Consider the following 9087-nt stretch of genomic DNA (forward strand, 5'->3'; position numbering starts at 1 on the left):
CGTGGTTGTGCTGTTTCCTAAACTAGATAAGGATCCATCTAGTTTTGTGAATCGGCTCACCATGGGGTGCCATCATCCCACTACACCAAGACACAACCAGCAGTTATGGGTGTGTCATGAAGCTTTTTGGCAAACTGGGGTGAAGCATAAAATACTGGATGCTTTGTCAAAGATCCGCTGCCACATCTGACCAAACATGTTAGATCAGGAAACTCTTTGTAGATGAGATGACGGGAGCAATGAATGTTGAAAAGCTGCATGAAGAGAGAATAGAGCTGGAGAAAAGGTTGAAGTGGTGAGAGAAACCTTTGCGTTGCATGTTTCCTATTCCTAAGGAATCTCTTCCCCTTAATCAATATAACAATGCACATAACTATTGGAATGGTTCCATAAATTGTGGTGATGGGAAGAGAGAAGGCAGCTGAAAGGGGGTCAAGGCTGGATTCACACCCAGGACACTGTGGTAAGATTTGACCTTGCATACTTGAACAATTGCTCTATGAATTTACCTTTCAAGGCTTGATTTTTTTTACAGTGATTTGAAATGAAATGACAAGTTTTACATTTAACTAGGAGCCAACTGGTGATTGAGGCCAGGGGTATGCGCCGCTGTCTCCCAGAGAAACTGAAGCATACTGTGACCCATGGCATCCTGTGTTGCTGTGATGAAGAAGAAGGTTGCCAGGCTGTACCAAACGCTTCATGATGCCTCCTTTGCTGTGGACTGTCTGCGTAGTATGGTCTTTCAGATGTTCAGTATAGCCACCTCCATAATAATCCTTAATTGCTTACTTTACATGTATACGTGTATTTCTTTTTTTTTTTTTTAGATTTCCAGACTTGAAGACCTAGGACCTGAAATCACCAAGCTCCGCCTCCATGTCTGCACCACCAAAAGACATGTTCTCCCACCTTTATTGAACAAGTTCCTATGAACTACATCATCTAAAGCCGCCCAAGACCCATACAATCCACTACCTTCTACTTCCACTGACTGATGAGACACTGCCCTGACGATGGTTCATGGCCACAAGAGAGCATATGCAGATGAGATGTCGGCACACGTAGTATTGAAAGGCTGCATGAAGATGGAATTAGTCCAGAGAAGCAAAATGAGATTCTTTTCATGCATGGCCGAATGAAAAGTGTGGAATTCAATGGTGAGTCTCCCCCATTTCTCAGCAACTTTTTTTGTTCATGCGACCTTAATGAGGCTTGAAGCTCTGTCTGTGCCGTCACAGAAATCAACATTGGGATGCTGTGACCCAAAGAAGATGCATCCCGAATAGCTGTGATGGAGAGGGCTGCCGGGCTTTACCACACAACGCCTCCTTGTCTATAAATGTTGGCAGGTATTTTCTTACACCATTTTCTACCTGTTTAATCCTTGCTTGTATTTTATTTTCCAAATCTTAAACCTTAAGGTCATCTGACCTCATCATACCAAGCCATACTGATTGTTTTCATGTGTAGCCAAATGAAGGTTGAAGCAGTGAGAAACATCTGGGAGAGGCTACAGGTCTGGTGTAAAGGAAGAAAGGATGGATTTGTATGGTGAGCCTCCTTATTGCCAAGAAACCAGTTATCCTTAATCTGTGTTTAATGGATCATTGGCCACCTAAATGTTGGGCCATGAAACCGTATTTACAAGATTCCAAGTTTGGTTTTCTCGATTCTACCACAGTTATCAACCTGGGATGCTGTGGCTCAAGTTTCATTCTGGATATCTGTGATTTAAAAAAAAAAACGGCTGAGCTGTACCAAACCCTTCATGGTGACGATGCCCCTTTGCCCTTTGAGTTCAGGTGTGTCCTTTTGATGAATTGTCAACATCCGTTTAATCCATGGTTGCTTTATTCATGTGTTAACTAGCTGGTTATTTTCATATGCTCAACCTTAGAGACCTACGACCGGCGCTTGACGAGCCCTGCACACTGGCCCTGATCCACTCCTCTCTGCCACTATTCTGCAGATTTTCCATGAACTCTACCACTTAAAGCTAGAAACTCATCCAATCAAGTCCCCAACTTCAGCGAATCCCAACTATACACCACTCTGTTAAACTAGCACATTTACATCAGATGAAGCAGTTTCAAATTCTTGATCCTAATTTACCCTGATGCTCCAATACACTTTGTGTAACTGCCATAACTTTGTATGTTTTTGATGATGATAATAATAATAATAATAACTTAGATTTATAAAGCGCCTTTCACGAAACCCAGGGTCGCTGGGTTGATGTTGTTGAACATTTCAGACCCATGTGTCTGTTTTTGTAAAGTGAGAACATTTCAGGTTCTCTGTGCATGATCCAAGTAAATCTTGTGCATCATTCTTTTGCTTTTAACAATTTGGAAACTAGTTGGGAGGATTATTGAGCTGGGTCTCCATAACACTACAGAGAACAAGGTTAATTGAGTCGACTCGTAAAATGGTAAGGATTTCGTCCTTCCCCTTCTTCTCTGTGTGTGAGGAAATCTGATCATGAATCCTTACTGACTCGTGTGTCATGGTTGTGCCGTTTCCTAAACTAGATAAGGATCCATCTAGTTTTGTGAATCCGCTCACCGTGGCGTGCCATCATCCTACTATACCAACAGGCAACTAACAGTTGATATGGTCATGTAGAGCAACATGATCACCTATAGACATGAGTGTGAAGCATTTGGGCAAATTGGGTCAAGCAACACTGTAGGCTTTGTCAATGGTCCCTAGTTACATCTTCACAGACATGAAGTCTAAAGAAACCCTTTTCAGATTTGTCATCAACTCTAGCAACTTTCTAGCTCTACAACTGACTCGCAACCACACACCACTCTGCAAAACCACAATACACTCACACCACAGACAAGTACATTGAATTTTAACAGATGTGATACTGTAACCTATTGGATAAACCTTCTAAAACCCCACACTGCCAACATTATGACAGTCTTGCCATTAAATTGATACATTTGGGCCAAAGAGGAAGGCATGCAGAGTTGGAGATCAGATGTCAACGTGATGTAATCGCAAAATCCTCCATGACGACGGCTCCTTATCATGGGATGTCCTCAGGTATGTCCTGTCAGATATTAACAGGTCTATTTAATCTGTGCTTGCTTTGTTCCTTGTATTAACTGTTGTTTGCTTTCAGATGTTCAAACACCTCTGACCTGAACTACACCTCTGACCCCAGACCTCATCACTGAGTGATTTCCACATGTCTGCAAAAAGACCTGATCAACCGCCGTTCTTCAGGTTTTCCCTGAACTGAAGACCTCATCAGACCTAGTACCTCCTACCTCCACTGACTTACACTACAACTACACATCATTCTGTTAAATTACCATCTATAGACCACTGACAAGGCAAACAATTTAATATGTTTGATCCTAATTTGCCTAAATGCCTCAGACTCCTCACTGTTTACAAGTCTACAATTAACTTTCTATAATTATTTGGTTTCTGACGTAGGAAAAAAACATGTTTTCAGAGCTGCTTCATGGTTTGTAACCAGACCCTTTCGTCCTTGAACAGTTTAAAGCTTGTACGTATTTTCCTAAATTTGTAAATTAGTCAGTGGGTTAATGAGCTGGGTCTCCTTAACACTGCAGAGAATAAGGTCACTTGAGTCGACTCATAAGCTGGAAAGGGTTTTCCCCTTCCCCTTCTTCTCTCTGTGTGAGGAAACCTGACCATGGACCCTTAGTGACCAGTATGTCATGGTTGTGCAGTTTCCAAAACCAGATAAGGATCCATCTGGTTTTGTGAATCTGCTCATTATGGCATGCTGTTATATGTAATGATTGCTGATGGACTGCTGGCAACCTCACTTTGGGTGTACTATAAATCCATGAGGTTTGGGCACTTATGTGCATGACAATAAAAATAATCAAATACATTATACCAAGATGGCAAGTAACAATCTGGTATAATCAGATTTGTCATCTAGAACAAGGTAACCACTTGTAGACACAGTGAGTCGGAAGCATTTGGCTAAATGAAGGTCAAACATTTAAATGTCTATGCTTCGTCAGTGTTACACGGTCACTGCCACAGATAACGTGTAGTGCAGCACTGCAACATAATTACACACCACAGAACGACACTTTAAACACACCAACACAACAGGACACTATAATATAACCCACTGCCTGGATTTTTAGGCTTTAATTATGCTACTTAAATCATGTAAAGTTTTGTTTTTATTTACAAATATTTGGAGGGACTTTATCAAGGGGCTTTTTTTTTTTGTAAAATGCTGTAATAGATTACCCAAATGCATTAGTATCTTTTCTATCAAACTGGTCAGTCATGATCTTTGTCAAACATAGTGTTTACCTTTTTGTTAACCTGTAATGTTTATGCTTTAAGCATGTACAGCACCTACAGCAACAGGGTGCTGTTAAATTTGCTAAATGATATTTGATTGGTATATTTTGTGGCACATGCTTGTATTGAAGAGATGACTGGATCTTCATTTAAAAAAATAAATGCCACCTTATGAACTCTGTATATTGCCATTTATTATTTACTTCATACACACTAAGGACATCAAATGGGAGAAATACAGTTTATAGTATTGAAGGCTGTACTCAACCTATTTGTGTTTTGCTCACTGGCTCAAATTTGGGTTTATTAAATGCTAGAAATTTTTTTTTTTTTTTTTTTTTTTCTTGGCCAATGTTAGGTCTTTAATTCTGCACTTAATCACTGTTGGCAAAGAAACCTGTCACTGAGCATGGAAATGGCATACATGAGTAGTTTGAATCTTCTCTTCCTGTTTGTGTGAATTATTGGGCTATTGATTTGGCCACTTAGACAGTTTAGTTGACTTTATGCTCTATGTTGTCAGACAAGTTGCAGTTTCAAATTTAAGTACTTATTAGAAATTGGAGCAAGATATAGTAAGTTCTCTGCAGACCAGAGATTTAGCGGCTGCCATGTCATTTTTATATTTTTTGTGATCAATTAACCATGTAGATTCACAGTAAGGAATGCTCATTTACAACGTTTGATCAGTTTCAAAGCTGTGAAGAGCCATTGGCTGTCTTTGTACTTGCGAGTATTATCTGCAGCAGCCCAACTCCCGAGATGATTGGACAGTCAGGTAGACTGCCATTATTCAGAGTGAGTCCAGAGTTCTGCTGCTACTTTCAAAGAAATAAAAAAAGTTCTAGTTGTTCTGGCATCTGATTCACCCTCCACTTGGGGATATATGGACACATCAAACTGGTAGGAGGTGCGTTGCTAGACTTTGAACATATTGGAAAGATTATATATGTAATCTATTCAGGGGGGACTCTGAATTCTCAAACGGCAGCCTGACAAAGTCTGGACTGCTTTGGATGACCTGCTGCCACTGCAACAGAACTGAGAAAAGCAACAGGAAATGAATGGTTTGATGGATTTACAGTATCATCGAGGCTTCACTGCCCTCATATTTTTCAGGCCGTTAGATTTAGAACAGAAGGTGTCCACGGTAACCTTGTCAATATGTACCAAACCAGCAAACACCTTTAGAAACTGTGCAAAACCTCAGCTCAAACTGTTCCATTGTGGGCATTACTGTCGACGATTCCCTTCCCCTCTCTGCCAGCACTAACAGAGAGGCTGTTTGACACCATGTTATGTAACCAGCCAAGGCATCCAGGCATGGATATAGAGGAAGAGTGGGGGAATAGTACTTGGTGCCAGAGAGATCGGCAGAGTGAGTGCTGTCTATGAATGAGAGTGGATGAGAAGAGGACAGCAAACATGGTTTACAGTTTGATCAGTCATGTTGATGAAGCTGGGATGGAAGGACTGTGAAGCCCATGGCCAAGAGGAAAGGAATTGGGCTTGTAACTGCCCACTGCTCCTGCATCCAGCTTGTGTGTGTGAAAAGGATGGATTAAACACAGCAGTCAAATTCACTATCACTAATTGGTGAGTGTGTAAAAAAAAAACCTAATAACTCAACAAGAGCAAAAGAATTATTGTTGCCTTTTTTAAATTTCTAGTTTACATGTGTAACGATCTATACGGAGGGCTGACAGTTTGTGAGATTTGCCACAGACCATAGCTCAGTGCAAACTGCAGCTTTGAAAGTCGGGACTAAGACTCTGCAGTGCTCACTGCAGCCTTTATCATTCTTGCTCTGTCAGCGACATCGTTTGATTTATGCCCTAATTAGAGGCCTAATGATGGTAAAACTCCGGGCTCTTGACTTGATAATTATGGGACATTGATATTCTTACTGCACATGAATATGCACTAATTTGATCAACAGAATATTCTAAATCTAGCTGAAGAAGTACAAATGAATCTGTTTTTCCACTTGCAAGTGTGGTCTGACCAAAGTTACAGTTGGAGCACAGGAAGGAACTGTAGCAACAGATCATAAATATGCACTAATTTCATCATACGCTCACTTTTACGCCTTGCAGAGTTTTATATTGCTAATATTTTTCACCGTAGTGAATAAAGTTCTGCAGGATTATCAACTGACAGCTTTTGGCATGTTTGCACATCTTTGATATTGAAGTGCTAAATATGGCTTATTAAACAGCTTGTTCAATATTTCTCAAGACAACTGGTGTTTGACGACACATGGCATCCTCACAGGAGTTCAAAATAAACCCAAATATCCATAAAATGGAGCACTATGAACTTAAAATACCTGAAACACGCATGCCGCAGCTTGAACAGTTGTCAGTGATTCCACCAAACTTAAGAGATGATGATCAGTATCTGTGAAGTGCTACATTAAGTTACTGCAAGTGACTTCCCACTGATGCATCTTCATTTTAAAACCATTTAACTGGCAGGAAGTACACTGTGTTATCATGGACATCAAAAATTGACAGAATCTTCCCGGTTTCCTTTGTGAAGTCAATCAGGAAGTTTTTAATATATTATTAGCCACCGTTGTAAAAAGTAGTTTTTAATGTATGTCCATGGGAACTTGATTTATAACATCAGTAATCAGTTTCCTGAGGTATTAATGTCTCATTCACTAGTGCCAGGTATTCTTCAATAGTCAATTTTGTAATTGTTCCCATTTTGATGAAAACAGATTATAAAGAGCAGCACATAGCAGTGGACACTAGTTTGATTGACAGCGGGTATCATCCAATAGGATGTTTTGTTAGGGATGCTTTTGATAGTGGTCTCATATTTTAATTGTTATTGCTTTTATTTAAAGGTCCAGTGTGTGACATTAAAAGTTAACACTGAGTGCCACTAATGAAGGACTCGGCTATCACTCCAACCTTCCCCCTCCTTTCCTAAGCACATCATATGGTGAAATACAGTGAGAACACTCTTCCACTTCCATTTCCATTTTATTCTTCACTGGTATATTTATCAGGTTTAAAATGGCGGAGTCGTTCTTCTTTGATTGCATAGTGACCTTATCCCATGGCTACAAAAACTCAACATTTGCTATTTTAAATTGGTCAAATATTCATACAAACACACACTGGACCTTCAAAACTGTTCATATGTGTAGTGCACATTAGAACGGGTTAAATTAGAACCGAGGATCTGTTGGAAATCAAAATGATGTTGTATGGCTTCTGGTGAAAAATGATTTAGCATGGTGTGCAATTGTATTTATATGTATATATATATTTATTTATTTTTTTCCCTTTTCTCCAACTGACATTTAAACTATTCAGTGTTTCATTAGTTAAAACACAGTGTAACTGCTTACACAGGTTTCACACCCTCTGGTGTTTTAACTGCTATCACATTCCACATGCCTTCACCAATTCTGCATGTCTTTTATGCTTCAATTGAGTGTTTTAACGGCTACGGTTAAGTTTTAAGTGCCACTTCATATTTCACTTTGTGCATAAAGTAAAATTCTCTTCCGCAAACATACACTTCACTCTTCCCCCTTTCTCTGCACAGCCTGTACAAACAATAGCTAAGATGAGTGAAGCCATTGGTGAATAATCACAGCAAAAACCTCCATTTTCCCTGGCTGTGCAAGATGTTCCAAAAGATTCTTTAGCTCAATAAAATATCCAGTCAAGGTTTTATGAGCGTCATTAAAATTAATTTACCACCATGTCTTAAATCCTTTCAGCAGTGGATGCTCAACCATAGCTGCTCCATCTGGAAGATTACAGTCAAGTGGGTTTAATTTCAAGTCTAGTGGGAATGGTCATGTTTGAAAAATACAGGAATTACTCTTTGAAAACAAAGCATAGCCTGTATTGTTTATGAATGTGTACACACTCCCTCCCTGCTGCAGATCTGAACTTGTATGGCTAACAGATTTTCCATACGAGGCTCACAGCCCTCCTCTTTATGCCATCCATCACAGACAGCCCTGCTGTGTGCTCCCGTTTTATCATCTTGCCGCTCTTTCTCCCGGTCGCTGTTGGTAATGATGCTGTGAATCTATATATAGTCTCGCATGTATACTTTGAAAATGCAGAGGGGACGGAGCATCAGACGGAGAGCCGGAACAAAAACAGTGCCACTGTCAGAGTTGGAGGGGACAAATGGTGATGATGAAAGATGAACTCAGAGCAGTTCAATGGGAATACAAGTACAAAGAGAAGAGGATGAGTGGGCCAGGTTGTGTGAGAGATAAGAAACCTGGAGAACTTGATGACTTCTCTCTGAGCTTTTCCCCCCAGCTGCAGTAACACACTGCATATGAATGAAACATACATTATAACAGTGTTTTTTTATAACCACTGCTGTGAGAGATCATCAGATGTGCCACGGAAAAATCATCCAATTCCACTTAACTGGTCCAGAAAATTGATCTTAAATTGTGCATGAGCATCCATTTCATTTATACAGCGCTTGTTGAGCATATGGTTGCAGTACTAGTAAAGAGCCAGTGGGTGGTGCTAGTGCGATACCCCAATCTGAACATATTGATTATCAGAATTGGAGTTGCATGTAAACATTTAAATGAAATATAACACCTCACGACAAAGATAGATAAAAAAAAAGTTGAGGAGGAATTGATATTATAGGTTACTGTGGGGTTTCATTATGTAACATTTGGCATGTTGATGATATTCTGTGGGATGTTTTTTTAGTGTCAATGTGCCAGAAACGTTTGAACACACTGCATGACAAGACAGAATTCATATTGAT

Source organism: Solea solea, chromosome 17, assembly GCF_958295425.1.
Source record: "Solea solea chromosome 17, fSolSol10.1, whole genome shotgun sequence".
In the NCBI taxonomy this organism is placed as follows: domain Eukaryota; kingdom Metazoa; phylum Chordata; class Actinopteri; order Pleuronectiformes; family Soleidae; genus Solea; species Solea solea.